Raw genomic sequence first — 20,474 nt, forward strand, 5'->3', positions numbered from 1 at the left:
ATCGGCGGTAACTCGGTCTCTAATAGTTTATCAACGCTGTCGATGTACTCGTACGGAAATACGCCCTTGCGCGTGAGCAACTCGATATCATCCGCGACGAGATCGGAGAATTTGAATCACGCAATCCTCAATTTTTTCCGCTCTAGATACTTTTTCTAAACTGGAATTGAGAAACTTAAACGAATTTACGAAACGTAGTTTAACGCAATTTTTTCATTTTCCGTACGCCGAATCATTGACAGTTTTCGAAAATGCGATGTAATTCTCCTTAGTCAGCGGTAACAGGTCGACTTTACCTTCGAAAGTGTTTGCTACATCTTTGATAATAAAATGAGTATCGTAACCGAATAGATTGTGAAAGAAAACGGGAATAACAAACGCGTTCTGATAGTTCAAATTGCAGCTCGCATGCGCGGATCCTCTGTAACGTCCGGTAAGATGACAGTGATCGCGCACACGAACATGGTACGGCCCAAAGATCCTTCCGCACAATTTGTCGCCCTATGAAAAGCGCTCCGCTCGTCCGGCGTGAGCTCCGACATCGGTACGCTCGCACAGAGAACCTTCTTCACGCAACACGTGAGAGCGCGCAACTCTTCGACGAACCACGAGACGCAGTCGTCGTCTTGACGAGATCTATACACGGATACGATTTCGTTGTACATGCTACGCAAATAATATCCCATGCTGAACGCCTTGTGATGTTGATAGACGAATCTACCGTTGAGAGTCTCCGCGAACTGTCGATCTTCCTTTTCTAAAACGCACTCCACACGACGAATTGTAGTCTCTCCTTTCTGTCGTGATTGCAGAAGGAAAGCTACTTGTCGTCCTCGCTCGGAAGAATAACGGCGCAGTCGTTCGCTCTTCCGCACTCGACGCTATGCGCGACCAATTTCTCGTTCGAGTAAAAGTAATGTAGACATCTGAAAAAAACAATTTATGATTAATATAAAAATTTATCTCGCGACGAGCATAGTCTCTCTCTCTCTCTCTCTCTTACGCTTACCGATCGCATATGTACTTTTTCTCCTTATGCTTGTTTATTTGTGATGTTAATAGTCGAAACAGGTGCTCCATATGAAGTGACCGACGTTATCGCCGCGCTGCTCATTCGACAGATAGAGCAAATTCACATGCGTAGACTTCTTATTCCCCGTGAACAACAAGGGAACGACCATGATACCGTTCCTCTCCCTTTTCTCTCGAATGACAAATACATTAATAGACAACTCGTTAAGACGTTCAAATCTAGCAATGTTTCGTAATGTCATAGGAAAATCGATACCATCGAAATTCAACACCAACGAATAGTGAGGATATGACAAAGGTCTGTCCGGATGTAGATCGACGGGATACAGAGCGGCCATCACCGCTCACGCGAAGCACGCGTTGTCATTTGAACGGAGAACTCGCGCGAGCAACGAGTTCGAGAGGAATCTGTATAAGCTGATGAACAATGCAGTTTTCAGTAAGACAATGGAGAACGTGCGCGATCACGGCTCTTTTATATCTAATCTTCAGAGGAAGTGATATCCAACAGCGTGCATAGGATTACACTTGTTCACATTGATCATCAAATTTAATATCCGAAGTAACGCCCAATCGCTGTCGTACATTCCGTACGCGAAATTTCGGTGGATCGAAGATGTCGAGAGTCTCGACGTTATGTCTGTGTCACCTGATTCTGATATCGGTTATATTCTAAAGGTTGATCTTGAGTGATATCTTCATGACGGCCACGCGGATCTTCCGTTCTGCCCGACGCGCGAGAGACCGCCGGGAAATCGAAACGAAAAGCTACTCGCCACGCTTTATGAGTCGCATTATGTGACGCACTATTGCAATCTTCAGCAGTGCGACACGGTTTATGCGTGACGAAGGTCTATCGCGCGTTGCGGTTCGCGCAGTCTCCTTGGCTACGCGCATACATCGAGCTCAATACGGAACTTGCGCGAGCAACGAGTTCGAGAGGAATCTGTATAAGCTGATGAACAATGCAGTTTTCAGTAAGACAATGGAGAACGTGCGCGATCACATAGACGTGAGGCTTGTGACGCGTTGGGATGGAAGATATGGCGCAGAGGCGCTGATTGCGAAACCGAACTTTCACAGCAGGAGCGTCTTCGATGAGAATCTCATGGCCGTCGAATTGCGCAATTCGAACGAAGTTAAGTTTAACAAACCGATCTATGTCGGCATTCTAGAGACACGTTTGTACAATTTTCATTACGATTATATGCCGCTTTATCGCTCTAAATGCAAAATCATGTACACAGACACCGATAGCTTGATATATTTTCTGGAATACCGGAACGTTTACGAAAATATGAAACGGGATATCGCGAGATTTGACACCAGATTATCCCGACGACAATGCGTACGATCGCGCGCGAACAAGAAGGTTCTGGGTTTGATGAAGGACGAGAACAACGGATCATGACGGAGTTCATAGGACTCAGGGCGAAGATGTATGCTCTAAGAGTTCTGCGAATGAGCGATACGAAGAGAATAAAGGGCACCAAGAGGAGTATCGTCGCGAAAATGATAATGTTCGAGGATTTCGCGCGTTGCTTGAATGAATCGTCGCAGCAATTGCCAGGCATGCGTACGCTCGATGCTGCACGAGGTTTACACCGTATCCGAACTAAAGCTAGCTTTGAGTCCTTACGAGGACAAGCGATACTTAATACCCGATTCCACCGATACATTACTGTGGGGTCATTATAAAATACCATTATTAGATACTAATGTAGTATAAATACTTTTACCAATGTAGAATAAGTAATCGTTTTACTTTGTTCATTACAATACAGCCGTTTTATGAATCCAAGAGTTGTGTGTATTGTCCATTCCTAACCATTTGACGAAAACTCTATTGTCCTTTCTACATAGCATCTTTTTTACGAGATAGATATCGGAATTGGAAATTCGCAGTAACTCGTATTCGTAGAATCCTCCGCCACTAGTTCTCCGCGATAGTCTTTCAGCACGTCACAGGATTCGTGCGTTGCACTTTGGCGATTCGAAAAATCTCGGTCGTCCAGTTAGGCGTATATCCCTTATCGAAAATCGTTTTGAAGTTGCTGACGCATACCGGCTCGTTCACCTTGAACCTTGTAGGGGCTACGATTTTCAAGTGACTGTATACCGTGGAGAGGAGTCTTTTAGCAATGGCGGGAGTTACGTCCGCCGGTCGCATTCCGATTGTTCGATGCACGCGGTTGTTATATTCCAAGATTAAACGCGGTAAAGCGTCGAGCCATCTGCACGATCCGTTAAGCGTGAAGAGTTTCCACATGTTGTTCTTGAGCGTGCGATTAAATCGCTCCACCACCGCCGCCTTCATCACCGAGTACGTCGAGTAGTGACGTATATCGTACTTGTCCGTAATCGCTTTTACGGAGGCGTTGTAGAATTCCTTATCCGTTTGTAGATGTTGCATCGTCGCGAAATATCTTGGACAACGCCGCGGCTATCTCGTTTCCGCTCTTGCTCTTCAGCGACACCGCCCACGCGTACTTGCTCAACACATCGATAATTGTCATCACGTAGTTGTAACCTTTATTTCATCGTGCGTACGGACGCATTTCGATGACATCGACCTGCCACAGGTCGTCGTAACCGCGCACCACGACTCGACGACGCGGGAAATTTCTTCGCGCGGGCGCGACTCCTCGACGAATCTCTTTTTCTCGATGCTCATTGTTGATGAGGAGGCGCGACTCGCGCTAGTTTTATTCGTGCTCGTCGCTTCGCATATTTGCTCTTGTTCCTCGTTCCAAACGTTAATCGCGTGTTTCGTGGTATTCGGAATATCCGTTTTTAGCGCGATTAGTAATTCGTCTATCGTTTCTCTAATCACCATTTTATCCACGTTCAACGAAGCCAGCGTCTTGTCCAGCGTCTCTTTCATTACCGCTTTGTCCGTCAGTTCTCTTGCGATTCTCGTCAGATCTATCATGCTACGCGTGAGATTCTCCACGTCCGTAAAGATTTTCTCGTTGACGACGCGTCGAGCTCGTTTCGCAGGGATGCTTCTAGATTTCGCAGAGATTCCTCTAGATTTCGCAGTGATTCTTCTAGGTTCTGCGTTCGTTTCTCCGCGTCACTAAGCGTCTCAATGATCTTTCGGATCTCGCTTGAGTCTTTAGCTCGTAGTTCGTTCCATTTCTCGTTCTATCGCACTGTGGAGTATGGTCAGGTCTCTAATTCGTTGGTCGTCGCGTTTCTTGAGCTCTCATTCCGTCGTGTTTCTCGTCTCTTCTATTCATTTATCGAGATTGACGAGCGAGGCTTTCCTCCTTTCCTCCTTTCCTCTGTCGCAGGGATTCCTCTAGATTCTGCGTCCGTTTCTTCTGAGCATTGACAACCTTGTGAATCTCGCTCAGATCTCTTTCTCGCAATTCATCCCGTTTCTCGAGCGCTCGTTCCATCGCGTCTCTCGTCTCTCCTATTCGTTTGTCGTGATCGACGAGCGAGGCCTCCTTCTTCTTTTCGAAGTGTCGCAGAACGTCCATTTCGGTTCTTACGTATAATACTGTAGAAAAATATTCCGAATCCGTTTGTTCATATCTTCCAGCTGTTTTCGTAGCTCGTTCATTAGAGCTTTCGACTCCTCGCTCCTTACGCGAAGCGCGTCATCGACATAACTCTTGGTCGTCGCGTCAGCGTCGTCGATCGGCGTGTCCAGATGGCGTATCTTGCATCTGTTAACGTCGTAGTCGTCCGGATTCAGGCAGAGCGCGCTGCGACGCACATACACTCGCAGAGATGCAATCGTCGAATGATCGTCGACGTCGCGCTGCCTCTCCAGAGACTTCTCGAATTTGTTCACGGACATCAAGCTTTCGCGAATGATGAATCTATCACGCGTGATAATCTGCTCGTAATCTCGGCGATCTGCGTATTGTACTTTAGAAATAATCTGGCTACGCGTGTCTGCCTCCAATTCGCCGATCGACCTAGCCGTGTTCTCGTTTGTCTCCGACAGCAACGCTCGGGTGCTCGCCGAGAGTTCGCTCGTCTCGGAGATCTTCGTTTCCGCGTCTCGAAACGCGCTGTCCACGTAGCTCTTCCTCGCGGCATCGGTTCTCGGTACGGCTAAACACCGTATGGTTCTATTTCTCGCGTCGTAGTAATCGTCGCTTAGACAGACGCGTTGTTACGCACATAATGACATAGGGATTCGATCGACGGTCGCGAACCCTGTCACCTCCGCCGAACGACTCCAATGGTCTTCCGAACTTGTTCACCAACATAACGGGAATACCGGTCGCGGCGCGCGCGCGCCGCGTTTTAATCGATCGCATCGATCTCGCAAAGCTAATGCAGGAAATTATAAGACCGAGCATCAGCCAATGGAACGCACCACTATTAGTCGTGCCGAAAAAGACAGACGCTTCAGGAAAAACAAAATTACGAATTGTAATAGATTTCAGAAAATTAAATGATCTCACAATCGGAGATTCATTGCCCAACATAACAATATATTAACAATATACTTGACCAGCTGGGCAACGCGAAATACTTCACGACATTGGATCTCGCATCAGGTTACCACCAGATACTAATGGCGGAGCAAGATAAAAATAAAACTGCATTCTTTACGCCATACGGTTATTACGAATTTAATAGAATGCCATTTGGTTTAAAAAACGCACTTGCAACCTTTCAACGACTAATGAGTTTAATTTTAACGGGTTTGCAAGGAATTAAATATCTATTAGGTGTACAAAAAAATTCTGAGCTTTTTTTTGTAAAAATCAATCTTTATTCAAAAACAAACAAAAAATATTAATCAGCGAAATATTCCCCGTTTGCATCAACGACCTTTTGCCATCTTTCGGGTAACTCGCGAATTCCTTGATGATAGAAGCTCACCGGCTTCGAAGCGATAAAGTCATCAATGCATTTTCGTATCTCTTCAAATCTCACGAAATGTGTATCAGCCAAATGATGCTGCAGCGAATAGGTAGTAATCGGAAGGCGCCATGTTTGGACTATACGCCGCGTGTGGGAGAAGTTCCCAGCCTAACGCAAAGATATGGTCCTGAGTCGCTTTCGCAACATGTGGTCGAGCATTGTCATGAAGCAAGATCACCTTACGACGTCCTTGGCCAGTAAATGGCCTCTTTTCTTCTAATGCATCGCTCAAATTGGTCAATTGTTGTTGGTAGCGGTCTGCCGTGATTGTTTCACCCGGTTGTAATAACTCGTAATACAACACACCTTTCCAATCCCACTAGATACAAAGCAAAACCTTCTTGGCATAGATATTGGGCTTTGGCGTCGATGTCAAAGGTTGACCAGGGTCAACCCATGATTTTCTATGTTTAGGGTTATCATAAAGAATCCACTTTTCATCGCCTGTAATGATTTTGTGCAGAAAATCTTTTTTTCGGAACTTTGAAAGCAAAGTGAGTGCAGTGTCACGCCGGCGATTTTTGTTGCCTTCGGACAATTCATGCGGAACCCATCTGCCTTCTTTCTGAACTTTTCCCATCGTATGTAAACGTACGGAAATGGTTTGCTGCGTAATGCCAAGCTGTTCTGCAAGCTCCTTTTCAGTTTGCGCAGAGTTTATATCCAACAGTGCTTGCAATTCGTCCGTTTCAATCTTTTGAGAGCGTCCAGCACGCGGTTTATCTTCAAGATTGAAATCTCCTTGGCGAAATTTTTGATACCATCTTTTACATGTAGTATGACTTACAACGTTCTCTCCATATGCAGCACAAATCATTGCAGTGGCTTCAGCAGCATTTTTCTTCAGATGAAACGCGAAATGGATGGAAAATCGAATATGCTCTTTTGTTATTGCCATCGTGAACACTACTGATTTTTGAGGTTATGTGCATCAAACGCCAAACCGTATGGCATTTTAGAAGGCCAAATGGCAACGCAAAAGGGCGGGAAGATATATAAAATTTAAATTGTTATTTCGGTTGTATGAAATCTAAAGCTCAGAACTTTTTTGTACACCTAATAACTAATACTATAAACTACACTACACTACACACGAGTCATACGGACTAAGCCTCAGGAGCGGCTTCTCGTCTCTGCAGGATTGACCGCTGGGTCATCCCCCACATCGGCCTCGTCCAGACCGTCGGTTGGAAAATCGTCCAACGGATCATCCAGGTCATCTCCCGAATCCACTTCCACGCCAGCCAAAACGGCCTCAAGCATGGACACAAGCAATTCGTACAGTTCCACAGACCATGGCAATTCGATGACTCTACCAGGAGCATCATTGCTAGCAAACCAAATGCAATCCTCGCAAACGTGGAACACATCATTAGTATAAAACCGATTCACGATGGATAGCTACTCTCGCACAGAAATGCACCGGAGCGACAGAACTATCCATAAACTCGTTGATTTCAGCATCGTCTATTTCGATGTCGAAACCTTCGGACGATGCTTCTACTGCGACACTATCGTCGAACACCGGCGGCGACGCGTCGCGCTTAAAATTTTCTCGAGAACCCATGACAATGAAGACGTCTCGACAATTGACGAGTCAAGCAATCAAAAAGTTCATCGCAAAAGAATGAAATATTAGAAGAACGGAATATTTAACATTGATATAATAAAAAGGACATCAGGAGAAATGATAAACGTTATAAAAAGCAAGCTCAACAGATTCAAAGGAGAATCTTTTTAACTAAGATAGCGAAATAAGAATAAAATAATATTATGCCAGGGAATATGATAAAAAAGAAACACCGATTTCGAATACTCTTCATGAAAAATAAGAAATTTTATTTTAACATTGTAGAATAAAAATATGGATAATCAATGGAGTTATGGAAGGAGAAGAAAAATTATGAAGTAGAGAAGTAGAGAACATTTGAAGTAGAGAACTTCAAACATCACCCCGGAATATACTTCGAGGAAATAGGAAAGCTGAACGTAATCGATTCATTCTGGAAAATAGTTATAAGAATAGATATCTCACCAATCGAAAAATGAGCAAAGCAAATAGAAGAATACATTCTTAAAACGTATGCACTATGCTACAAATTACAAACAAAGGGTCATGTCAAAACTATAACAATATAATTGAAAATAACTACCAGCGATTAAAACATTTAACGAAAAGAATAAACTTTCTGTATAAGACATAAAATACGAAAACGAAACGAGGATTGATAGATGGAATAGGAAATGTTGCCAAGACATTATTTGGAACAATGGACAATGATAACAGAAAATTAATCAATGAACAATTAAATATTTTACATAACAAACAGCAAACAACAGAGCACATAATAAAAAATCAAATCAAAATTATAAACGCGACGATAGCGCATATCAACAATCATGAAAAGATAATTCAAAATAACGAAAACATTTTAGCTGACGCAATCGAAAAATTAGAAACAACAATAACAGCAGAAATAAGTATCGAAAACATAAAGGAACATTTTATAATTACTAATGCAATACTTGACGAATTGACACAACACGCGGAAGATACACTAGAATATCTAACTGCGATAAAAAGTGGAATACTATACTTGTGACTAATAGAGATAGAGTAGACATTATTCGCAAAACAGGCATATAAGAATATTCTCCTTATTTCTTTGAATAATCATTTTTACGCATGTCAAACTGAATCTGGCGGTACACGCGAATGCTAACTACAGTTCTAACGAATCGTTACATAGCAACCAAGAAATAAATCAACAAAGATCGTCGCTATTATTGATTATATTATTGATGTGTAAGTCACGCTTTAATTATTGGAATAAGAAAATAATTGTCGAAAAAAAAATCGGCCGTGACACGCAATCGATTTCTAGCGAAGCTCTTTAAACGCGATGTAACATCAAACTCTTCGAATGATGAATTGAATCTCGATTCTCATTTCACGGATAGAATTACTGTTATTACTCTCCTAAAAAAATCAAACAATAAATTAAATGGCAAGTAAGAGTCAACGCTGTTAGTAGTGCGTCTTTAATTTTTAAAATAACTCATTTATTAAAACACAAGATATAAATTTATTCAATTCTTAGATATGAATCGGATTCAAACGTTTCAAATTCGAGTTTCTTTTTTGATCTTCGGCGAAGAGCCGAAATGTTCGAACTCGACTCATATATAAGACTTGAATAAATTTATCTTGCGTTTTAATAAATGAGTTACTTTTTGTGTTTTAATAAATGAGTAATAATTATTGTAAAAAATAAGCACGTACTGTTAACAGCGATGATTATTAGTTGCCAATTAATTTATTGTTTGATTATAATTTTTGAGAGTCATTGTAATATATTCTCTTAAAAAATTTCTTTAAGGTCAAATGATGATAGTTCTGTCCTTGACAGATAAGCATTGATTATAATAGTGTTGTAGTCAGATCTACAACTAATAATAAAAGTAATCCGCATGGCAACAAAATTAATCCGCATGAAATCGGAAAAAGTCTTTCGAAAGACGACATAAATGCGTAATCGTCAAAATTGCAATTAGTCTTTCGAAAGACTGCAGAAATGCATCGCGCGAGAACATTGCAAACATTTGCGAAAAGTCTATCAGCAAATTCCTCAATTTGCTGATCAAACCAGGTGTGATATTGAGCAATCAATATTACGCGATCAATCAACGCAATCGATCAGAATGCTGATCGAGTATCGACCAGTCTATATAATCGATCATACAAGGCAAAGTCGAGAGAGAGTCGAAAACTACGTGTCGTCCGGAATCGAACTTATAATAATCGCACGAGATATTACCGAATCTCGTAGCAAAGTTCCCGCGAGCCGTACTATCAGCATCTCAGGTGACATATTCGGTCGTCGGCCGCCAGAGTAACGCGATACGCACCGAGTCACCCGACGACCGTGTGTAAAATATAATCGTTAATATATCAAGCATCTGTGCACTTGTGAGAATAAATCAATTAAAATAAAGAAAGTGTGTGTTAGTGAATTCAAGAAGATCCTTACATTCTTTTGATCCTGCTCGGAGTCCCAACTCCTTAGACTTAACGAACCCAACTATCCCTAATATTAACGTTGTAGCCCATCCGGGATACAACAATAGCTATGAAATTCGAATTAAAGATTGATCCTTTCGTGTATCTTGGGAGTCAAGTCAGAATGATTTGGTATGCCTCCTGTAATTTTCTTGTCATGTATATATATATATATATATATATATATATATATATATACCTTCAGTTATTAATCATATCCGTTATTATGTACCTATTATTATTAGCTGTTTCATGTATTGAAAAATAATATTTTTAGTTACGTAAAATTTATTATTTATTTACACATATATTTATTTATAAAAAGTTAATCATAAAGAATTAGCTGGTTTTACTTTCAAGAAGCCTATATAATTTACTAAAATTATAAAATAAAAGTTTCTATATATTTTTATAGAATAAAATCATTAATTTAATATGATATTACAAAAATGATATTACAAAAATAACACCTTTCATTAATATTTTAACAGTTTATCAATTATTAAATAAAAGAATCTTATTGTCATTAAAAGAATCTGTTTCTATTTTTAAAGAAAACAATAGAAAAATATGGAATTGAAAAATTTCGCAAATCAAAATGTTGCTATTGTTTTTCTCAAGAAATTTCTTTCTTAAGCTATATCCGAGTTACTGTCTGATTATTATATAGTAGAACTTATATAGTAGAACTTCTGGGGGAACCCCCCCGATTTTCTGCACCTCTGATTTCGTTAATCATTATATTATATCACGTGCCTATTATATCATCATGCCGCCGATGTCTCCGTACAGCCGAAAGGAAACCCGAAAGTCAAGCCTATGCAAACCAACAGAAAATATACGCGATTAATGCAGTATTTCTCTCTACCTCGACGAAGATACTCCGAAATTGAATTTCTCGCTAATTTCCCGAAAAAAATGGAAATTATTAATCGCGATTGGCAAAATCGACATATTAGCTTCAAAAATGATGCGTAATAAAAAAGTAGAGCGCGAGTTAAAGAAAAACGATCATAATAACTTTATATAATAGCAATAAAATCATAATAGTATTGAGTAATTCTTGTAAAATTTATTGAAGAAATATCTGAGAGATTTCGAGAGAATAGTCGAATACTTTTGGCAATTTTCTTTTTTAATATTTAAATTTTATAAAATGTTGTAGAAAAAACAAACTCATGGGCATCATTGATTCTAAGAGATATAATTAATTATTTAATTTTTTAACTTTAGGGTGGAACCAAAACGACAAAAAAAAGTAGCGTCTGCGGCATTGCAGACAGAAGTTGTTAATGACAAGGAATAGGCTAAGGTATTAAAACGGAAGGGTTTAATAGGTAAGTATCTTTAAAAATTCTCTCATATAATATACATAATCAATATCTTTCTAATTAGAGCATTATATAAAATTTATATAATGCTTTTGTTTAGTAGTAGATATGTATTCAAATTGGAGTGGTCTTTGCACAGGCATAGTGAGCATTCTGAAAAGATAAAAATGGAGATTGGAGATGATGCATTGAGTTATGCTACGGTAATTACCAAAAACACAATGTAAAATAATTATTATTATATAAGCGTAAGAATTAATTATTAAATTATCATAAAAATAAAGAAATAAATAAAGAAATGATTATTAGATATTATAATAAAGGAAAAATAATAAATAGGGCACATAGCAAATAGTAAAATTAAGTACAAAATTAATATTTATGTGGACAGAATAGCATAGAAGTAATATAATTTATGAGGAAGAACATTTATATCCTAAAAATTAATTATTTCTTACATTTAATTGATTAATTGATTTTTGATATTTTAATATCACTAATTTTATTTTATTGTTCCCAGGCAAGTTGCGATCGTGTTACTGATTTAAATAGATTTCAAGGAAAAAACGAACCTACGTGGATGTTTATTCACGTAAGTAATTCCATATTATAAATCTGCATAGAAAAATTAATACAATTGAAAATTTGGCTTTCTTGCAGGAAGGTCTTGCGAATGATAAATTTAATGTTCGGAGCGCATTGTTCGCAGTTCGTGAAAATGCTAATAACCGAGCTTGAAAGAGTTCAAAAGGGTGACGAACACGAGTAAGTTGAAACGATCGATGCTATTCACGTGAAAATATATATTTTACTTTTTAACCTTTTTTTTAAAGTTATAATTTAAAATTCGCTGATAATTCGACTCTTTATTTGTATTGATTAAAGAATCCACTTGTAAAGTATAGGTCGAAGTTGAATATATTATTGCTGATCATACAATATGTCATATTGTAAGATATAAATACATTAATCAATTTCAAATTCTATTTCTTTTTGTTCAAAATGTACATAGATTTTTACTAGACGTTTCCGAAATGAGTCCAGAAGAAGTAATACGATTGAAAATCCAGAAAGAGGCAAAAATAGCTAAAGAGACTGCAAGGAAATCTCGAAAAGATAAAATATATTATTACGCATTAAGTTCTAACACTGTTCGTGAAACGAACATTTGAATGTGTAAGAATAATGCAAATAAAATTAAAAATTATATAGAATCGCATTTCTCGCATAATATATATAGCAGCAAAATTATTATGCAGCGGTTGAAGCTAAGGCAAGATATGAAGCGGAGATGCTGCATTTGACCACATCATTGTGCAATGACACTTGTTTGTTATTATTTCTTTGACTATTTAAGGATGAAGAAGGATGAGACAAGAGGATAAGTCTACCAGATAGAGTTAATTATTATCGGAAAATTTCAGTAGAACAGTAGATACGCAAACGATTGAATGAAGATTAGTAGTATGTGAGCTGCTATGGGGCGTCAAAACAAACCCCCACCTCTTTCCCACTGGCGCCAGGGGCGTGGCCTCCAGCTGTCAAGATAGGGCCTCCACGTGGAAATGGAGCGTTCTGATTGGCTGAAGGGCATGGCCGGAGATAATTAGGTAATTAATGGTGCGTTTTGATTGAATTCTCCCATAGTTGCCTGGCGTGTGATTGGACGCTACCATAGCTGCCCACGTACGTGATTGGATGCTCCCAAAGCTGCCCGGGGTGTGATTGGTTGTCGAAATGCTAGACGAAAAGATAGGGGAGGGGATGAAAGTGTCTGGGTCCGTTCGGGTCCGACAAAATGGCGTGTGCAAAGATGGCGGACACCTGAGGAGAATTTGTTCCGCGATCTGATCGGAGGTGCGATAAAATGGCGACAAGAAGGATGCCGGGGTGTTGAAGGGGGATATACCTGACTAGCAAAGAATGGAATGCGGTTTTATGGTACGGTAGACAGGACGGGGCGAAGAAAGAAAATTGATTCTCTGTATATGAGGGGAATAAATCGAATTTTTCTCAAGAGAATTCTCGAGGTCTAATAGCTAGCGAAACCATTAAAAATTTGTTCCGGGCTGATTGGGGTCTGATAAAATGACGACTACGGAGATGACAGTCGTCTGAAGAAATATACTGACGAGAATGGAATGTGAACTTTATGGTATGATACGATATGAATGACTCTTTATAACTTGGATTGAAGGAAGGAAATTGATTCTTTGCATTGCTCCGAGGTCGTTCATGGGCTCCGGCAAAATGATGCCAGCGATAAGAAGGACGAGGAATGCCTGAAGGGAATATGCTTGTCCTGGCGAGAACGGAATGCGACTTTTATAGTATGATACACAGCTTAGATCGAAGAAAACTGATTCTCTGTATATATGAGATACAAATCATGTTTTTTCTCAAGCCGGAAGGTTTTTCCAGACCCAATAGCTAACGAAACTATTAAAATTTGTTTCGGGCCCGCTCGTGGGATCCGACAAAATGATGCCAGCGATAAGAAAGACGAGGAACGTCTGAAGGGAATATGCTTGTCCTGACGAGAACGGAATGCGAATTTTATAGTATGATACACAGCTTAGATCGAAGGAAACTGATCCTCTGTATATATGAGATACAAATCACACATTTTTCTTAAGACGAAAGATTTTTTCCAAACCCGATAGCTAACGAAAAGCTATTAAAATTTATTCCGGGTTCGCTCGTGGGATCCGACAAAATGGCGCCAGCGATAAAAAGGACGACGAAGGGAATATGTTCGATCCCGGTGCTAATGGAAAAAGATTTTAGCGGAACGATACGCAGAACGCTCCGAAAGTAGGAATTTACTTTGTATATATGGGGATGTAAATCGAGATTTTCTTAAGACAAAAGGCCTTTTTCGACGCCTAATAGCTAGCGAAACTTAAAAATTTGTTTCGAGATCGCTCAGGATTCGATAAAGCGATATCTGCGACAAGAAAGATGAGGGAAGTCTGAAGGGAATATACTTGACCTGACGAGAACGGAATGCGATAGGAAAACAGGAACGAACAGGTTCGCACTAAATGTTTTTCTAACGAACTCGGAGCTCTTATTCTATAACAAACGTGTCTGAAAAATTGTCTGAAAAATTTTTTAGATATTTCTAACTCTCTCGAAGCAACGTAGCGCGTTAATTTTTAGATTGGGGTGAAAAGAAAATAAGAGGGGCAAAGACAGGAATTTAAATTACAAAATCATTTATTGTTATATTGTTGTACATATTATATCAATTCATAAATAAAAGTTACAAACTACGATTTGAGAAAATAATACGAAGGATTTCATTAAATCTCAGAGAAGTTAATTCCACAAATATTACATCGAAATACATATCCAGAAATGTTAAATCGTTTATTTGTGTGCATTCCGCGCGATTTCGTGATAATTTCCTTTCAAACTGAGTTTTACAATATCGCTATCTATGTAACTTTTTGGAAAGTTTAATTCTATTTCTTTTATAAGATATTGCGCGCATTTGTTAACATTATCGGTCACGTTTTGTAAATGTTTTAAGTGTGCGTCGACACATTTCACAATATTTTTCAAGCCGTGAAAAGTACTCTTCTGCATCACAATTGCGACAGCATAGGTTTTACGCCTCTTCGTCGGTGGCTGCGAATCCGTAGTCATTTCTCGATGTTGAATTTCGATATTTTCCATAGTGGCCTCTTCATTTCCTTTATACGCCAGTAATATGAACTGTGACCCATAAGAGGAGGTAAAGTTGATCGCAACATTTTTGACAATGATAGGATCCGGTCTCGATTTATTGTTAGCGTTTAAATACTCGTCGATAAGCCTCATGTTGTTTAGGAATTGTTGCCAGGAATCAGCGTCGAAATAAATTCCTTCTGCATAATTACCGGTTAATTTAACCATTGGCACAAAATTCCTTCGTTTGTCGTTTGCAATCCGACGTGTATCCTTTTCGTATGAGAGATGTTGAGTCCATATATGTTGTCGAGAGCATCATATGGAACTTGTCATTTCGTTCCTCGTTACAATTTTCCTTCGGAATATCGCAGATGTACTTGCGCCTCTCGGAATCGGGGGCAATGCTCGGTTCCGGAGTATTACGCTTTTCGGTATCGGGAACAGCTTTTCGGCTCGCCATTGTTCCTGTTTTTTTCTCAAATGTAACTAATAATCACAAGCATCGAAATGAGAGACTACTTCGGATTTCGGAAGTTGAAACCTCGAAGGATGGCACTCGAATGAACCGAGGGCTGACGAATTCGTCGAGCTCATCGACTTATCTACTAAGAAAAAAGAACTGCGCGCGCAGATGGGCAAATGAAAAATTATAAAATTTAAAAAATTTTTTAAATTTTAAAAGGTTTTAAAATTTAAAAATTTTAAATTGTAAAATAATAAAATCTTTTAAAATTTAGATTTTCTAGACTTTTAAAACTTCTTCGCAAAATATTTTTTAATAATAATCCTAGAAACTACAAAATAAGAGAGTTAGAGATGTTTCTTGAGTGGGGAACTCGGATTTTCTTTTAGCTAAGTTTTAGCTAGAGAATTAGAAAAGAAAAGGTGAGAGAATAGAAAAGGTGTAACCTGTATTAAGAAGAATTTTGATCTGTCCAATGGCGCTGCATTTTCTGCGGGCCGTCCTCTTTTCGGAGTGCGCGAGTAAGATTTTCAAAGTATAAATACCGTGCGGAATTATAGAAAAGTCTATTTCCGAGATTATACTTTCTCGGGGTGACTTGACCGGTTTTTACATTACTGCGTCGATTCGTTCGCTGTCTTAATTCTAAAAAAGTGAAGGAGTGAAAAATGGCACTCAGTGAAAAATTAAGAAGATTTTTTATCGTGTGCGCGAATATCAACCCGACGATAAACGCGAGTGCTTATATCTCACTATTAACAAATGAAGAAGAAGCAAATTACATCACGTTTGCAAAATTCGTACCGGAGTGCTCGAAAACCCTATTGAGCATTATGTTCAGATTAGGGTATTTCGCGGACAAAAGACTTTTAAATATTGTAAAAGAATACATAACCGGTGCAATGGCTGGCGTGAGGGAGGATGATGCCGGCGGACATATCGGTTATTTTACAAGGTGCATCGGAGGAGGTAAATATTTATTTTTTAAAGTAATTGAAATTAGAATATGTAGGTATAAAAAATTCTAAATTTAAATATTTTTTTTTAAGCGAGAGATAACATCGCGATTGTACATCCATACCAACTACGAGGGTTGAGACGCCCCGCCGAAGATGAGGTGGAAGGAATAAACGATCGTGAGTAAATAATAGAAAATTGATATAATTGAAAATCTAGATTTCTAAATTTTCAGATTTTTAAATTAAAATATCGGATTTTTAAGACGAGTGCGAATGCGAATAGACGTGCAACCTGAGGAGGAGGAGGAGGATATCCCAACGGTTGATCTGGTTTCAGGTAAGAAAATAGCAAATATTGCTTTCAAAATTATCTCACAGAATATCGAATTCAATTAATAAAAGCTTAATTTTGTTTCAGATGTGGAAGAAAATAGCGATGAGGAGCCGACTCTGAGCGAAGCCGACACCGAAATTTACACACCGCGTGAGTAATTATTTAAAATAATAAAAGTTATAAAACTCGTATTAGCTAATTCTTGAAAAAAGGTAATAATAATAATAACGAATACTTTCTTTTTTAGTACAAGCAAATGACCTGGATGAATCTGAATATGGAGAAGAAGAAAATGAGGAGGAGGAGGAGGAAAACGAAGAAAAACAAGAAGAAGATGTAGATGAAGAAGGAGAAGAAATTGACGAAGAAGAAAGACAAGAAGATAAAGAAGGAGAAGAAGATGACGATAACGATGACGAGGAAGAAAACAGGAGAAGAACCTTTGAGCAAATGTGCGATGGGCTTTTAGAAGAAGAGATCGAGATTTTCCATCAATGCGAAACACGGACGGGCTATTCTCCGGAAAATTATGAAGGTAAATTTAATATTATTTGTAAATTTTAAGATAATTTATTCTTTCCGATAATTTATAATTAAATGTTTTTTTGCTAGATTAATACGCTCTATAAAAGCTTTGTAAAAGCGAAGAGGAAAGCTGCTCAAGGTAAGAGATACCTTTGGTATGCTGGAATCTATTCGCTAACATAAAATCGAGTATAATTAAAATATTTATCATTAATATTTTTTGTTTCCCATTTTCAATACAAACAGGAGGAGGCGTTACACGCGAAGAAGAAGAACAAGAAGATCGTTATTTACACCGGCTTCAGAACCATTCAACGGATCTTCAACAGCATCACCAGCAGCAACATCAGCAACAGCAGCAGCACCAGCAGCAGCAACAGCAGGAGCACCGGTTAACCGACGAGGATGCCGCGGTCGACGACAGCGACACGGTCAGTGAAAATTTCACTTATATTGTATTACGGGCGAAAAACTCGCGTAAATTTCAAAAATTTGAAGTACTAGGTAGGGAGGCGACATTCGCGATACGTCCTCTCGCGGAAGATGCTAGCGATATCGTGAATTATTTAGAAAACGCGTTTCGCGAAATCCACGCGTATGCGATACGTTTGAGCGGACCGGGCGATTACGTGGGGTTATCCTTCGATTCGCCAAATTTATCGCATGGCCCTGCAGGTCTTTCGTTTCGTCCGGCGCGAGACTTGACTCATGAGGACATATGAAAACTCGTGAGTTCGATAGCGCAAAACGCCGGAGGTTTCGATATCGCGATGGATTTCACCATACGCGTTTTTAACGTAGCGGTACCTTTGGGGTGCGGGGGATCAAATAAATTAACGCGAGAAAGCGTCGCAAAATGCTCGATAGCGGGTTAATAAATTTTAGTAGTATTAAGAATATGTTAATAGAAAAGGAAAGAACAAGACGAGACGAAGCCGGTCCATCGATAAATCTACATTTCAGTGCAATTCGACGCACAGCGTTTCACGACGTTGTTACGCGAGATGAAACAAAGATATGCTCACCGGTATTGCTGAAACGTAGATTTATTAATAACCGTTATTCGGTTCCGTACGGTTATGCACCGGAATAAATTTTCTCGTCCTAAGCTTTCTTAAATAATCGAGTTTTCCGCCCCTAGTCAAAGATTGTAAGAAATTTTTGTAAAATATATTTTTCAGAGAGAACGAAATGTAAAAATAATGTAAATGTGTACATGTGCTAATATTAATTTATATCTTAAGTAAATTGTAATTTTAAAATTAAGAAGTTTTATTTTTATAAAATTGATGTTCGATTTATTTTAAATAAATATATATCTATAAAAATTATATTTCTTAAAACATGTTTTTTCCCGTAACTCTTTTCCGCCTTCCTTCAGCCATTTAAAAAAATAAACATATTTACATACACAGAAAAAATTTGATTTCTTCAATTTCCTACCTTCGTTGTATTTTTTATAAAAACGATACCTTTTATAGAAAAGATAAGAATATATATATATAGAACAAATTTTAAAAAAGTTTTTTCATTTCATATAAAAATATTTTATATTTAAGAAAAACGATTTTATCTTTAATTTTTTAACGCAAACTATATGGCTGGTTTATAACGCTGTTTCGCCGGCGCGAGCATCTTCGAGGATAAGCTTGCTCACACCGCGGGGGGTGAATCAGCTCGCCCGCGGTGTTTTTCGCTAGCCCTCGCGGGGAAACGCTGGTGCGAGCGTATCTTCGCCGCGGTGGGCCCCCCGGTCGCTGGGATAAGCTTACAGCCCCCTCACAACCATCAGCCTTTATGAAATCGCGCACAGACGCGACTCTGCCATTGTAAAATGGATGTACGGTGGAAACATCCGTGGACGTCGATCGTGTGCGGACCCACAGGATGTGGGAAAACGATTTTTGTGAAGAGATTTCGTCATTTATCCGAAATGGCCGATGTACGTTTCGAAAGAATTTTGCTTTATTACGCGGAGTGGCAGGATGCTTATCAACAGTTTCAATACGAAACTCGAGATTTCGTTGCAGCGATCGAATTTCACGAGGGATTACCGCGTCCGGAAGATTATTCTAGCGATCCGACTCGTCCGAAATTGATAATAATTGACGATCTTATGAGGGAATCGTCTTCGAGCGAAGCGATCGTAGATCTGTTTACCAAGGAAAGTCATCATAAAAATCTCAGCGTAATTCTCATCACACAAAATCTCTTTCATCAGGGCCGCGGACAACGCGACATATCTCTGAACGCGAATTACTTTGTGGTTTTCAAAAATCCCCGGGATCGCGCGCAAATTCGTCATCTCGCTCGTCAAGTCTATCCGAACGATCCAAAGTTTCTCGAGGAAGCGTACCACGACGCCACGGATATTTATTGCTTGATCTAAAACAATCGACGCCGGACGAGTATCGTTTTCGCACGAGCATATTTCCCGATGATATGGCGAATTACGTTTATGTAGCGCGCAGATCCTTTTCCGGAAGTTTCGTATAAAAGTATCGTCCACGCATTCTCTCGCGACAGTCGCGCGAGTTCCTCGCGATGAAGAAGAGAACGTCATCGATTAATGCGAGAAAAATCGCGGTATTCTCGATCGGTAAGAAAAATATCTGTCTTCTCGAAGCGCTGTGTTATTCAAAACAAAAAACAAAAATCAGCGCGCCTCTTTCTTACGCTGGGCAGACGAAAAATTCATTCGTTGTATCTGTGAGTACGTTTTCAATACTCTCAAGGGTAACGTTCCGCTCGAACGCAGTGAAAAAAATCGTCTAAGCAGATATAAAACAACTTTGCGTCACTTAGCGAGAAAACGTGATGGTAATTGGAAAAGTAAAAAGCTATTACTACAGCGAGGCGGATTTTTACCGTATCTTATCGGACCTATACTATCCTTCCTATTTTTAAAAATTATCGGAGGGTAGTTCGAGAGAAAAGAAGAAATCGAATTATGGAAAGGGCAAAGAAGATGGTCTTAATTTCCACGGATAATCTCGAAAGAATGCAGCAACGGTTCCAACAACAACAACAACATCCGGTAATAGACACGACGGAAAACGTCGCACGACAGAATTTGAAGATGATACAGGGAGAAAATTTAAATTCCGTACAAACACACGGTACGCCTTTATCATGACTCGATTCAGATATGAGCAGGATTCTTAATTCACCCACTCCGCGCGATGTAAGCGAGAAATGGAAA

General features: G+C 39.3%; 1 long non-coding RNA gene and 2 pseudogenes across 1 annotated transcript; 2 read left to right on the top strand and 1 right to left on the bottom strand.

The window, feature by feature from the left end:
- The first annotated feature begins 11,259 nt into the window (after positions 1-11,259).
- On the top strand, positions 11,260-12,112 carry LOC148934641 (uncharacterized). Its single transcript, XR_016141318.1, has 3 exons — positions 11,260-11,519; positions 11,837-11,908; positions 11,977-12,112. It is a non-coding gene; the product is annotated as an uncharacterized LOC148934641 (long non-coding RNA).
- Positions 12,113-14,564: 2,452 nt separating this feature from the next.
- On the bottom strand, positions 14,565-15,443 carry LOC148934642 (uncharacterized; annotated as a pseudogene).
- Positions 15,444-18,998: 3,555 nt separating this feature from the next.
- Positions 18,999-19,776, top strand: LOC148934643 (uncharacterized; annotated as a pseudogene).
- Positions 19,777-20,474: the final 698 nt, after the last annotated feature.

Source organism: Pogonomyrmex barbatus, unplaced genomic scaffold (assembly GCF_055798465.1).
Source record: "Pogonomyrmex barbatus isolate J1 unplaced genomic scaffold, ASM5579846v1 scaffold9, whole genome shotgun sequence".
Classification (NCBI taxonomy): Eukaryota; Metazoa; Arthropoda; class Insecta; order Hymenoptera; family Formicidae; genus Pogonomyrmex; species Pogonomyrmex barbatus.